This window comes from Phalangium opilio, unplaced genomic scaffold (assembly GCF_054372755.1).
Source record: "Phalangium opilio isolate 3A_F unplaced genomic scaffold, DU_Popi_V2 ptg000003l_1, whole genome shotgun sequence".
NCBI classification, from domain to species: domain Eukaryota; kingdom Metazoa; phylum Arthropoda; class Arachnida; order Opiliones; family Phalangiidae; genus Phalangium; species Phalangium opilio.
In genome coordinates, this window is record NW_028324145.1 from 7,308,651 (window position 1) to 7,323,377 (window position 14,727).

Here is a 14,727-nt window from a genome sequence, read left to right on the forward strand (position 1 = left end):
ATGGTTAGATGGGGGACAAATTGCACTATAACATACTCAAAGGACATCGCCGTATCTCTACTAGAACCAGAGTTACGAGAATCCAAAGTTGGGTCTAATGCTATTCCTAAGGAAGGAGTTGTTTGTTTACATTTTCCTTAATTACTCGACCCTGTATTCTCGGTCACCCATAATAACATGTCTGTAGTGTAGTGGTTAACACATCCGCCTCTCTCCCGGAAGGCCACAGGTTCGAAACCGCGAAGTTTTTTTTTTTTTTTTTTTTTTGCTTTTGATATGTAAAGACCTCTATAGTAATCCGAACATTTATGTCAATGCCACATTATTTACATCCCCTTATCTCTGGTAGAACCACAGTTACGAGCCTGCAAAGTATAGTCTAATGCATTTCCTATGGAGCGGTTTGTTTGTTTACGTTTTGCTTAATTACTCGGCCCCTGTTTTTCGTAGCCCAAAGTTTTTAGTATGGTTAGATGGGGGACAAATTGCACTATAACTTTCTCAAAGGACATCCCCGTATCCCTACTAAAACCAGAGTTACGAGCCTCCAAAATTGGGTCAAATGCTTTTCCTATGGAGGGGTTGTTTGTTTACGTTTTGCTTAATTACTTGGCCCATGTTTGTCGTAGCCCTACGTTTTTAGTATGGTTAGATGGGGGACAAATTGCACTATAACATACTCAAAGGACATCCCCGTATCTCTACTAGAACCAGAGTTACGAGAATCCAAAGTTGGGTCTAATGCTATTCCTAAGGAAGGAGCTGTTTGTTTACATTTTCCTTAATTACTCGGCCTGTAATTCTCGGTCACCCATAGTAACATATCTGTAGTGTAGTGGTTAACACATCCGCCTCTCTCCCGGAAGGGCACAGGTTCGAAACCGCGAAGTTTTTTTTTTTTTTTGCTTTTGATATGTAAAGACCTCTATAGTAATCCGAACATTTGTGTCAAGGTCACATTATTTACATCCCCTTATCTCTGGTAGAACCACAGTTACGAACCTGCAAAGTATAGTCTAATGCATTTCCTATGGAGCGGTTTGTTTGTTTAGTTTTGCTTAATTACTCGGCCCCTGTTTATCGTAGCCCAAAGTTTTTAGTATGGTTAGATGGGGGACATATTGCACTATAACTTTCTCAAAGGACATCCCCGTATCTCTACTAGAACCAGAGTTACGAGCCTCCAAAATTGGGTCAAACGCTTTTCCTATGGAGGGGTTGTTTGTTTACGTTTTGCTTAATTACTTGGCCCATGTTTGTCGTAGACCTACGTTTTTAGTATGGTTAGATGGGGGACAAATTGCACTATAACTCTCTGAAAGGACATCCCCGTATCTCTACTAGAACCAGAGTTACGAGCCTCCAAAATTGGGTCAAACGCTTTTCCTATGGAGGGGTTGTTTGTTTACGTTTTGCTTAATTACTTGGCCCATGTTTGTCGTAGCCCTACGTTTTTAGTATGGTTAGATGGGGGACAAATTGCACTATAACATACTCAAAGGACATCGCCGTATCTCTACTAGAACCAGAGTTACGAGAATCCAAAGTTGGGTCTAATGCTATTCCTAAGGAAGGAGTTGTTTGTTTACATTTTCCTTAATTACTCGATCCTGTATTCTCGGTCACCCTTAATAACATATCTGTAGTGTAGTGGTTAACTCATCCGCCTCTCTCCCGGAAGGCCACAGGTTCGAAACCGCGAAGTTTTTTTTTTTTTTTTTTGGTTTTAATATGTAAAGACCTCTATAGTAATCCGAACATTTATGTCAATGTCACATTATTTACATCCCCTTATCTCTGGTAGAACCACAGTTACGAGCCTGCAAAGTATAGTCTAATGCATTTCCTATGGAGCGGTTTGTTTGTTTACGTTTTGCTTAATTACTCGGCCCCTGTTTTTCGTAGCCCAAAGTTTTTAGTATGGTTAGATGGGGGACAAATTGCACTATAACTTTCTCAAAGGACATCCCCGTATCCCTACTAAAACCAGAGTTACGAGCCTCCAAAATTGGGTCAAACGCTTTTCCTATGGAGGGGTTGTTTGTTTACGTTTTGCTTAATTACTTGGCCCATGTTTGTCGTAGCCCTACGTTTTTAGTATGGTTAGATGGGGACAAATTGCACTATAACTTTCTGAAAGGACATCCCCGTATCTCTACTAGAACCAGAGTTACGAGCCTCCAAAATTGGGTCAAACGCTTTTCCTATGGAGGGGTTGTTTGTTTACGTTTTGCTTAATTACTTGGCCCATGTTTGTCGTAGCCCTACGTTTTTAGTATGGTTAGATGGGGGACAAATTGCACTATAACATACTCAAAGGACATCCCCGTATCTCTACTAGAACCAGAGTTACGAGAATCCAAAGTTGGGTCTAATGCTATTCCATAGGAAGGAGTTGTTTGTTTACATTTTCCTTAATTACTCAGCCTGTATTCTCGGTCGCCCATAATAACATATCTGTAGTGTAGTGGTTAACACTTCCGCCTCTCTCCCGGAAGGCCACAGGTTCGAAACCGTGAAGTTTTTTTTTTCGCTTGGGATATGTAAAGACCTTTATAATTATCCGAACATTTGTGTCAAGGTCACATTATTTACATCCCCGTATCTCTGGTAGAACCAGAGTTCCGAGCCTCCAAAATTTGGTTTAATGCATTTCCTATGGAGGGGTTTGTTTGTTTACGTTTTGCTTAATTACTCGGCCCCTGTTTTTCGTAGCCCAAAGTTTTTAATATGGTTAGATGCTGGACAAATTGCACTATAACTTTCTCAAAGGACATCCCCGTATCTCTACTAGAACCAGAGTTACGAGAATCCAAAGTTGGGTCTAATGCTATTCCTAAGGAAGGAGCTGTTTGTTTACATTTTCCTTAATTACTCGGCCCTGTATTCTCGGTCACCCATAATAACATATCTGTAGTGTAGTGGTTAACACATCCGCCTCTTTCCCGGAAGGCCACAGGTTCGAAACCGCGAAGTTTTTTTTTTTTTTTTGCTTTTGATATGTAAAGACCTCTATAGTAATCCGAACATTTGTGTCAGGGTCACATTATTTACATCCCCTTATCTCTGGTAGAACCACAGTTACGAACCTGCAAAGTATAGTCTAATGCATTTCCTATGGAGCGGTTTGTTTACGTTTTGCTTAATTACTCGGCCCCTGTTTATCGTAGCCCAAAGTTTTTAGTATGGTTAGATGGGGGACAAAATGCACTATAACTTTCTCAAAGGACATCTCCGTATCCCTACTAAAACCAGAGTTACGAGCCTCCAAAATTGGGTCAAATGCTTTTCCTATGGAGGGGTTGTTTGTTTACGTTTTGCTTAATTACTTGGCCCCTGTTTGTCGTAGCCCAAAGTTTTTAGTATGGTTATATGGAGGACAAATTGCACTATAACTTTCTCTAAGGACATCCCCGTATCTCTACTAGAACCAGAGTTACGAGCCTCCAAAATTGGGTCAAACGCTTTTCCTATGGAGGGGTTGTTTGTTTACGTTTTGCTTAATTACTTGGCCCATGTTTGTCGTAGCCCTACGTTTTTAGTATGGTTAGATGGGGGACAAATTGCACTATAACATACTCAAAGGACATCCCCGTATCTCTACTAGAACCAGAGTTACGAGAATCCAAAGTTGGGTCTAATGCTATTCCTAAGGAAGGAGTTGTTTGTTTACATTTTCCTTAATTACACGACCCTGTATTCTCGGTCACCCTTAATAACTTATCTGTAGTGTAGTGGTTAACACATCCGCCTATCTCCCGGAAGGCCACAGGTTCGAAACCGCGTAGTTTTTTTTTTTTTTATTGCTTTTGATATGTAAAGACCTCTATTGTAATCCGAACATTTATGTCAAGGTCACATTATTTACATCCTCTTATCTCTGGTAGAACCACAGTTACGAGCCTGCAAAGTATAGTCTAATGCATTTCCTATGGAGCGGTTTGTTTGTTTACGTTTTGCTTAATTACTCGGCCCCTCTTTTTCGTAGCCCAAAATTTTTAGTATGGTTAGATGGGGGACAAATTGCACTATAACTTTCTCAAAGGACATCCCCGTATCCCTACTAAAACCAGAGTTACGAGCCTCCAAAATTGGGTCAAATGCTTTTCCTATGGAGGGGTTGTTTGTTTACGTTTTGCTTAATTACTTGGCCCCTGTTTGTCGTAGCTAAAAGTTTTTAGTATGGTTAGATGGGGGACAAATTGCACTATAACATACTCAAAGGACATCCCCGTATCTCTACTAGAACCAGAGTTACGAGCCTCCAAAATTGGGTCAAACGCTTTTCCTATGGAGGGGTTGTTTGTTTACGTTTTGCTTAATTACTTGGCCCATGTTTGTCGTAGCCCTACGTTTTTAGTATGGTTAGATGGGGGACAAATTGCACTATAACATACTCAAAGGACATCCCCGTATCTCTAGTAGAAAAAGAGTTACGAGCCTGCAAAGTTTATTTTCTTAAATCAAAAGTAACCTCCTCACAATAAGTGAGACAAAAAATAAGTTGACGACGATATTGAGGTAGCCTCAAGTTTAAAGTATCCTTGTATGGGGAGCAAAGAATACTATAACATATCCAAAGGAGATCCCTGTATCTCTAATAGAACGAGAGTTATGAGCCTACAAAGTTCAGTGTTAAAATCATAAGTAATATAATAACAATAAGTGAGACGATACCATACGTTGACGAACATTTTGCTTAATATCTCGGCCCCTGTTTGTCGTAGCCCTATGTTCTTAGTATGGTTGGATGGGGTACAAATTGGACTATAACATACTCAAAGGACATCCCCCTATGTCTAGTAGAACCAGAGTTACGAGCCTCTAAAGTTGGGTGTGACGCTATTTCTATGGCATGTTTTTGAACATTTCCCTTAATTACTCGGTCCCTGTTTGACGCAACCCCTAACCTTTGGTATAGTAGGATGGGGTACAAATTGGACCATAAAATACTCAAAGGACATCCCCCTATGTCTAGTAGAACCAAATTTACGAGCCTCTAAAGTTGGGTGTGACGCTATTTCTATGGCATGTTTTTGAATATTTCGCTTAATTTCTCGGCCCCTGTTTGACGCAACCCCAAACCTTTGGTATGGTAGGATGGGGGACAATTTGGGCTATAACTTTCTCAAAGGACATCCCCGTATCTCTACTAGAACCAGAGTTACGAGCCTCCAAAATTGGGTCAAATGCTTTTCCTATGGAGGGGTTGTTTGTTTACGTTTTGCCTAATTACTTGGCCCCTGTTTGTCGTAGCCCAAAGTTTTTAGTATGGTTAGATGGGGGACAAATTGCACTATAACTTTCTCAAAGGACATCCCCGTATCTCTACTAGAACCAGAGTTTTGAGCCTCCAAAATTGGGTCAAACGCTTTTCCTATGGAGGGGTTGTTTGTTTACGTTTTGCTTAATTACTTGGCCTATGTTTGTCGTAGCCCTACGTTTTTAGTATGGTTAGATGGGGGACAAATTGCACTATAACATACTCAAAGGACATCCCAGTATCTCTACTAGAACCAGAGTTACGAGAATCCAAAGTTGGGTCTAATGCTATTCCTAAGGAAGGAGTTGTTTGTTTACATTTTCCTTAATTACTCAGCCTGTATTCTCGGTCGCCCATAATAACATATCTGTAGTGTAGTGGTTAACACTTCCGCCTCTCTCCCGGAAGGCCACAGGTTCGAAACCGTGAAGTTTTTTTTTTCGCTTGGGATATGTAAAGACCTTTATAATTATCCGAACATTTGTGTCAAGGTCACATTATTTACATCCCCGTATCTCTGGTAGAACCAGAGTTCCGAGCCTCCAAAATTTGGTTTAATGCATTTCCTATGGAGGGGTTTGTTTCTTTACGTTTTTCTTAAGTACTCGGCCCCATTTTGTCGTAGCCCAAAGTTTTTAGTATGGTTAGGTGGGGGACAAATTGGGCTATAACAAACTCAAAGGACATCCCCGTATCTCTAGTAGAAAAAGAGTTTCGAGCCTGCAAAGTTTATTTTCTTAAATCAAAAGTAACCTCCTCACAATAAGTGAGACAAAAAATAAGTTGACGACGATATTGAGGTAGCCTCAAGTTTAAAGTATCCTTGTATGGGGAGCAAAGAATACTATAACATATCCAAAGGAGATCCCTGTATCTCTAATAGAACGAGAGTTATGAGCCTACAAAGTTCAGTGTTAAAATCATAAGTAATATAATAACAATAAGTGAGACGATACCATACGTTGACGAACATTTTGCTTAATATCTCAGCCCCTGTTTGTCGTAGCCCTATGGTCTTAGTATGGTTGGATGGGGTACAAATTGGACTATAACATACTCAAAGGACATCCCCCTATGTCTAGTAGAACCAGAGTTACGAGCCTCTAAAGTTGGGTGTGACGCTATTTCTATGGCATGTTTTTGAACATTTCCCTTAATTACTCGGTCCCTGTTTGACGCAACCCCTAACCTTTGGTATAGTAGGATGGGGTACAAATTGGACCATAAAATACTCAAAGGACATCCCCCTATGTCTAGTAGAACCAAATTTACGAGCCTCTAAAGTTGGGTGTGACGCTATTTCTATGGCATGTTTTTGAATATTTCGCTTAATTTCTCGGCCCCTGTTTGACGCAACCCCAAACCTTTGGTATGGTAGGATGGGGGACAATTTGGGCTATAACTTTCTCAAAGGACATCCCCGTATCTCTACTAGAACCAGAGTTACGAGCCTCCAAAATTGGGTCAAATGCTTTTCCTATGGAGGGGTTGTTTGTTTACGTTTTGCCTAATTACTTGGCCCCTGTTTGTCGTAGCCCAAAGTTTTTAGTATGGTTAGATGGGGGACAAATTGCACTATAACTTTCTCAAAGGACATCCCCGTATCTCTACTAGAACCAGAGTTTCGAGCCTCCAAAATTGGGTCAAACGCTTTTCCTATGGAGGGGTTGTTTGTTTACGTTTTGCTTAATTACTTGGCCTATGTTTGTCGTAGCCCTACGTTTTTAGTATGGTTAGATGGGGGACAAATTGCACTATAACATACTCAAAGGACATCCCAGTATCTCTACTAGAACCAGAGTTACGAGAATCCAAAGTTGGGTCTAATGCTATTCCTAAGGAAGGAGTTGTTTGTTTACATTTTCCTTAATTACTCAGCCTGTATTCTCGGTCGCCCATAATAACATATCTGTTGTGTAGTGGTTAACACTTCCGCCTCTCTCCCGGAAGGCCACAGGTTCGAAACCGTGAAGTTTTTTTTTTCGCTTGGGATATGTAAAGACCTTTATAATTATCCGAACATTTGTGTCAAGGTCACATTATTTACATCCCCGTATCTCTGGTAGAACCAGAGTTCCGAGCCTCCAAAATTTGGTTTAATGCATTTCCTATGGAGGGGTTTGTTTGTTTACGTTTTGCTTAATTACTCGGCCCCTGTTTTTCGTAGCCCAAAGTTTTTAATATGGTTAGATGCTGGACAAATTGCACTATAACTTTCTCAAAGGACATCCCCGTATCTCTACTAGAACCAGAGTTACGAGAATCCAAAGTTGGGTCTAATGCTATTCCTAAGGAAGGAGCTGTTTGTTTACATTTTCCTTAATTACTCGGCCCTGTATTCTCGGTCACCTATAATAACATATCTGTAGTGTAGTGGTTAACACATCCGCCTCTTTCCCGGAAGGCCACAGGTTCGAAACCGCGAAGTTTTTTTTTTTTTTGCTTTTGATATGTAAAGACCTCTATAGTAATCCGAACATTTGTGTCAGGGTCACATTATTTACATCCCCTTATCTCTGGTAGAACCACAGTTACGAACCTGCAAAGTATAGTCTAATGCATTTCCTATGGAGCGGTTTGTTTACGTTTTGCTTAATTACTCGGCCCCTGTTTATCGTAGCCCAAAGTTTTTAGTATGGTTAGATGGGGGACAAAATGCACTATAACTTTCTCAAAGGACATCTCCGTATCCCTACTAAAACCAGAGTTACGAGCCTCCAAAATTGGGTCAAATGCTTTTCCTATGGAGGGGTTGTTTGTTTACGTTTTGCTTAATTACTTGGCCCCTGTTTGTCGTAGCCCAAAGTTTTTAGTATGGTTATATGGAGGACAAATTGCACTATAACTTTCTCTAAGGACATCCCCGTATCTCTACTAGAACCAGAGTTACGAGCCTCCAAAATTGGGTCAAACGCTTTTCCTATGGAGGGGTTGTTTGTTTACGTTTTGCTTAATTACTTGGCCCATGTTTGTCGTAGCCCTACGTTTTTAGTATGGTTAGATGGGGGACAAATTGCACTATAACATACTCAAAGGACATCCCCGTATCTCTACTAGAACCAGAATTACGAGAATCCAAAGTTGGGTCTAATGCTATTCCTAAGGAAGGAGTTGTTTGTTTACATTTTCCTTAATTACTCGACCCTGTATTCTCGGTCACCCTTAATAACTTATCTGTAGTGTAGTGGTTAACACATCCGCCTATCTCCCGGAAGGCCACAGGTTCGAAACCGCGTAGTTTTTTTTTTTTTTTTTTTGCTTTTGATATGTAAAGACCTCTATTGTAATCCGAACATTTATGTCAAGGTCACATTATTTACATCCTCTTATCTCTGGTAGAACCACAGTTACGAGCCTGCAAAGTATAGTCTAATGCATTTCCTATGGAGCGGTTTGTTTGTTTACGTTTTGCTTAATTACTCGGCCCCTCTTTTTCGTAGCCCAAAATTTTTAGTATGGTTAGATGGGGGACAAATTGCACTATAACTTTCTCAAAGGACATCCCCGTATCCCTACTAAAACCAGAGTTACGAGCCTCCAAAATTGGGTCAAATGCTTTTCCTATGGAGGGGTTGTTTGTTTACGTTTTGCTTAATTACTTGGCCCCTGTTTGTCGTAGCTAAAAGTTTTTAGTATGGTTAGATGGGGGACAAATTGCACTATAACATACTCAAAGGACATCCCCGTATCTCTACTAGAACCAGAGTTACGAGCCTCCAAAATTGGGTCAAACGCTTTTCCTATGGAGGGGTTGTTTGTTTACGTTTTGCTTAATTACTTGGCCCATGTTTGTCGTAGCCCTACGTTTTTAGTATGGTTAGATGGGGGACAAATTGCACTATAACATACTCAAAGGACATCCCCGTATCTCTACTAGAACCAGAGTTACGAGAATCCAAAGTTCAGTGTTAAAATCATAAGTAATATAATAACAATAAGTGAGACGATACCATACGTTGACGAACATTTTGCTTAATATCTCGGCCCCTGTTTGTCGTAGCCCTATGTTCTTAGTATGGTTGGATGGGGTACAAATTGGACTATAACATACTCAAAGGACATCCCCCTATGTCTAGTAGAACCAGAGTTACGAGCCTCTAAAGTTGGGTGTGACGCTATTTCTATGGCATGTTTTTGAACATTTCCCTTAATTACTCGGTCCCTGTTTGACGCAACCCCTAACCTTTGGTATAGTAGGATGGGGTACAAATTGGACCATAAAATACTCAAAGGACATCCCCCTATGTCTAGTAGAACCAAATTTACGAGCCTCTAAAGTTGGGTGTGACGCTATTTCTATGGCATGTTTTTGAATATTTCGCTTAATTTCTCGGCCCCTGTTTGACGCAACCCCAAACCTTTGGTATGGTAGGATGGGGGACAATTTGGGCTATAACTTTCTCAAAGGACATCCCCGTATCTCTACTAGAACCAGAGTTACGAGCCTCCAAAATTGGGTCAAATGCTTTTCCTATGGAGGGGTTGTTTGTTTACGTTTTGCCTAATTACTTGGCCCCTGTTTGTCGTAGCCCAAAGTTTTTAGTATGGTTAGATGGGGGACAAATTGCACTATAACTTTCTCAAAGGACATCCCCGTATCTCTACTAGAACCAGAGTTTTGAGCCTCCAAAATTGGGTCAAACGCTTTTCCTATGGAGGGGTTGTTTGTTTACGTTTTGCTTAATTACTTGGCCTATGTTTGTCGTAGCCCTACGTTTTTAGTATGGTTAGATGGGGGACAAATTGCACTATAACATACTCAAAGGACATCCCAGTATCTCTACTAGAACCAGAGTTACGAGAATCCAAAGTTGGGTCTAATGCTATTCCTAAGGAAGGAGTTGTTTGTTTACATTTTCCTTAATTACTCAGCCTGTATTCTCGGTCGCCCATAATAACATATCTGTAGTGTAGTGGTTAACACTTCCGCCTCTCTCCCGGAAGGCCACAGGTTCGAAACCGTGAAGTTTTTTTTTTCGCTTGGGATATGTAAAGACCTTTATAATTATCCGAACATTTGTGTCAAGGTCACATTATTTACATCCCCGTATCTCTGGTAGAACCAGAGTTCCGAGCCTCCAAAATTTGGTTTAATGCATTTCCTATGGAGGGGTTTGTTTCTTTACGTTTTTCTTAAGTACTCGGCCCCATTTTGTCGTAGCCCAAAGTTTTTAGTATGGTTAGGTGGGGGACAAATTGGGCTATAACAAACTCAAAGGACATCCCCGTATCTCTAGTAGAAAAAGAGTTTCGAGCCTGCAAAGTTTATTTTCTTAAATCAAAAGTAACCTCCTCACAATAAGTGAGACAAAAAATAAGTTGACGACGATATTGAGGTAGCCTCAAGTTTAAAGTATCCTTGTATGGGGAGCAAAGAATACTATAACATATCCAAAGGAGATCCCTGTATCTCTAATAGAACGAGAGTTATGAGCCTACAAAGTTCAGTGTTAAAATCATAAGTAATATAATAACAATAAGTGAGACGATACCATACGTTGACGAACATTTTGCTTAATATCTCAGCCCCTGTTTGTCGTAGCCCTATGGTCTTAGTATGGTTGGATGGGGTACAAATTGGACTATAACATACTCAAAGGACATCCCCCTATGTCTAGTAGAACCAGAGTTACGAGCCTCTAAAGTTGGGTGTGACGCTATTTCTATGGCATGTTTTTGAACATTTCCCTTAATTACTCGGTCCCTGTTTGACGCAACCCCTAACCTTTGGTATAGTAGGATGGGGTACAAATTGGACCATAAAATACTCAAAGGACATCCCCCTATGTCTAGTAGAACCAAATTTACGAGCCTCTAAAGTTGGGTGTGACGCTATTTCTATGGCATGTTTTTGAATATTTCGCTTAATTTCTCGGCCCCTGTTTGACGCAACCCCAAACCTTTGGTATGGTAGGATGGGGGACAATTTGGGCTATAACTTTCTCAAAGGACATCCCCGTATCTCTACTAGAACCAGAGTTACGAGCCTCCAAAATTGGGTCAAATGCTTTTCCTATGGAGGGGTTGTTTGTTTACGTTTTGCCTAATTACTTGGCCCCTGTTTGTCGTAGCCCAAAGTTTTTAGTATGGTTAGATGGGGGACAAATTGCACTATAACTTTCTCAAAGGACATCCCCGTATCTCTACTAGAACCAGAGTTTCGAGCCTCCAAAATTGGGTCAAACGCTTTTCCTATGGAGGGGTTGTTTGTTTACGTTTTGCTTAATTACTTGGCCTATGTTTGTCGTAGCCCTACGTTTTTAGTATGGTTAGATGGGGGACAAATTGCACTATAACATACTCAAAGGACATCCCAGTATCTCTACTAGAACCAGAGTTACGAGAATCCAAAGTTGGGTCTAATGCTATTCCTAAGGAAGGAGTTGTTTGTTTACATTTTCCTTAATTACTCAGCCTGTATTCTCGGTCGCCCATAATAACATATCTGTTGTGTAGTGGTTAACACTTCCGCCTCTCTCCCGGAAGGCCACAGGTTCGAAACCGTGAAGTTTTTTTTTTCGCTTGGGATATGTAAAGACCTTTATAATTATCCGAACATTTGTGTCAAGGTCACATTATTTACATCCCCGTATCTCTGGTAGAACCAGAGTTCCGAGCCTCCAAAATTTGGTTTAATGCATTTCCTATGGAGGGGTTTGTTTGTTTACGTTTTGCTTAATTACTCGGCCCCTGTTTTTCGTAGCCCAAAGTTTTTAATATGGTTAGATGCTGGACAAATTGCACTATAACTTTCTCAAAGGACATCCCCGTATCTCTACTAGAACCAGAGTTACGAGAATCCAAAGTTGGGTCTAATGCTATTCCTAAGGAAGGAGCTGTTTGTTTACATTTTCCTTAATTACTCGGCCCTGTATTCTCGGTCACCTATAATAACATATCTGTAGTGTAGTGGTTAACACATCCGCCTCTTTCCCGGAAGGCCACAGGTTCGAAACCGCGAAGTTTTTTTTTTTTTTGCTTTTGATATGTAAAGACCTCTATAGTAATCCGAACATTTGTGTCAGGGTCACATTATTTACATCCCCTTATCTCTGGTAGAACCACAGTTACGAACCTGCAAAGTATAGTCTAATGCATTTCCTATGGAGCGGTTTGTTTACGTTTTGCTTAATTACTCGGCCCCTGTTTATCGTAGCCCAAAGTTTTTAGTATGGTTAGATGGGGGACAAAATGCACTATAACTTTCTCAAAGGACATCTCCGTATCCCTACTAAAACCAGAGTTACGAGCCTCCAAAATTGGGTCAAATGCTTTTCCTATGGAGGGGTTGTTTGTTTACGTTTTGCTTAATTACTTGGCCCCTGTTTGTCGTAGCCCAAAGTTTTTAGTATGGTTATATGGAGGACAAATTGCACTATAACTTTCTCTAAGGACATCCCCGTATCTCTACTAGAACCAGAGTTACGAGCCTCCAAAATTGGGTCAAACGCTTTTCCTATGGAGGGGTTGTTTGTTTACGTTTTGCTTAATTACTTGGCCCATGTTTGTCGTAGCCCTACGTTTTTAGTATGGTTAGATGGGGGACAAATTGCACTATAACATACTCAAAGGACATCCCCGTATCTCTACTAGAACCAGAATTACGAGAATCCAAAGTTGGGTCTAATGCTATTCCTAAGGAAGGAGTTGTTTGTTTACATTTTCCTTAATTACTCGACCCTGTATTCTCGGTCACCCTTAATAACTTATCTGTAGTGTAGTGGTTAACACATCCGCCTATCTCCCGGAAGGCCACAGGTTCGAAACCGCGTAGTTTTTTTTTTTTTTTTTTTGCTTTTGATATGTAAAGACCTCTATTGTAATCCGAACATTTATGTCAAGGTCACATTATTTACATCCTCTTATCTCTGGTAGAACCACAGTTACGAGCCTGCAAAGTATAGTCTAATGCATTTCCTATGGAGCGGTTTGTTTGTTTACGTTTTGCTTAATTACTCGGCCCCTCTTTTTCGTAGCCCAAAATTTTTAGTATGGTTAGATGGGGGACAAATTGCACTATAACTTTCTCAAAGGACATCCCCGTATCCCTACTAAAACCAGAGTTACGAGCCTCCAAAATTGGGTCAAATGCTTTTCCTATGGAGGGGTTGTTTGTTTACGTTTTGCTTAATTACTTGGCCCCTGTTTGTCGTAGCTAAAAGTTTTTAGTATGGTTAGATGGGGGACAAATTGCACTATAACATACTCAAAGGACATCCCCGTATCTCTACTAGAACCAGAGTTACGAGCCTCCAAAATTGGGTCAAACGCTTTTCCTATGGAGGGGTTGTTTGTTTACGTTTTGCTTAATTACTTGGCCCATGTTTGTCGTAGCCCTACGTTTTTAGTATGGTTAGATGGGGGACAAATTGCACTATAACATACTCAAAGGACATCCCCGTATCTCTACTAGAACCAGAGTTACGAGAATCCAAAGTTGGGTCTAATGCTATTCCTAAGGAAGGAGTTGTTTGTTTACATTTTCCTTAATTACTCAGCCTGTATTCTCGGTCGCCCATAATAACATATCTGTAGTGTAGTGGTTAACACTTCCGCCTCTCTCCCGGAAGGCCACAGGTTCGAAACCGCGAAGTTTTTTTTTTTTTTTGCTTTTGATATGTAAAGACCTCTATAGTAATCCGAACATTTGTGTCAAGGTCACATTATTTACATCCCCTTATCTCTGGTAGAACCACAGTTACGAGCCTGCAAAGTATAGTCTAATGCATTTCCTATGGAGCGGTTTGTTTGTTTACGTTTTGCTTAATTACTCGGCCCCTGTTTGTCGTCGCCCAAAGTTTTTAGTATGGTTATTCGACGAAATCACGGGAAAAATCTCAAAATCCGTCGAAATCCGTTGGATTATATCTAATTTTGAAATCAAACTAAACCCGAAGAAATCAAATGAAATCCATCGAAATGAAACGAAACCCGAAGAAATCAAATTGGATTTCGAAATCCCGTAGACTTTTTAAAATACGTCCGACCCCTCGGGTTATTTTCAACATACCTTTAACTCTGGTTCTATAAGAGATACAGGGAATGCATTTGTGTATGTTAAAGACGTATTTCTCCTCTTTTCCTGCGATACCAACTATTACGACACCTACAATTTGCAGTTTTTATAACTCCTATTTCTATCACAAATAATCAGTGTTTGTGTGATTAACAAAAATATATTTCTTTTAAATGCAAATCCCAAGCCCAAGGGTTTTTAATAGAAATCTTCTCAGGGTTTTACGTAAACCTCCTCCATGTAATAACTTCCAGAAAAAAAAATTGTAGCCATCGGAAAAAGGTGAGATGGGAAAGATGGAGTTGTCAGAAACGAATGTGAATAAAATTTACTTAAATTTATTCCAAGCCAAGATAATTCAAGTCAACTTTTCTAACCTTGGAAGAAACGATTTTTTATTAACTTTCGAAAAGTTCTTGTAAAAGAAAAAAGAAAATTACAAATTATT

At 40.2% G+C, this 14,727-nt stretch overlaps 1 long non-coding RNA gene across 2 annotated transcripts in view; it reads left to right on the plus strand.

Annotated features, from left to right (window-relative positions):
- Positions 1-14,727, plus strand: part of LOC149717450 (uncharacterized) — a 208,973-nt gene that overhangs the window by 31,174 nt on the left and 163,072 nt on the right. The window lies entirely within an intron of this gene.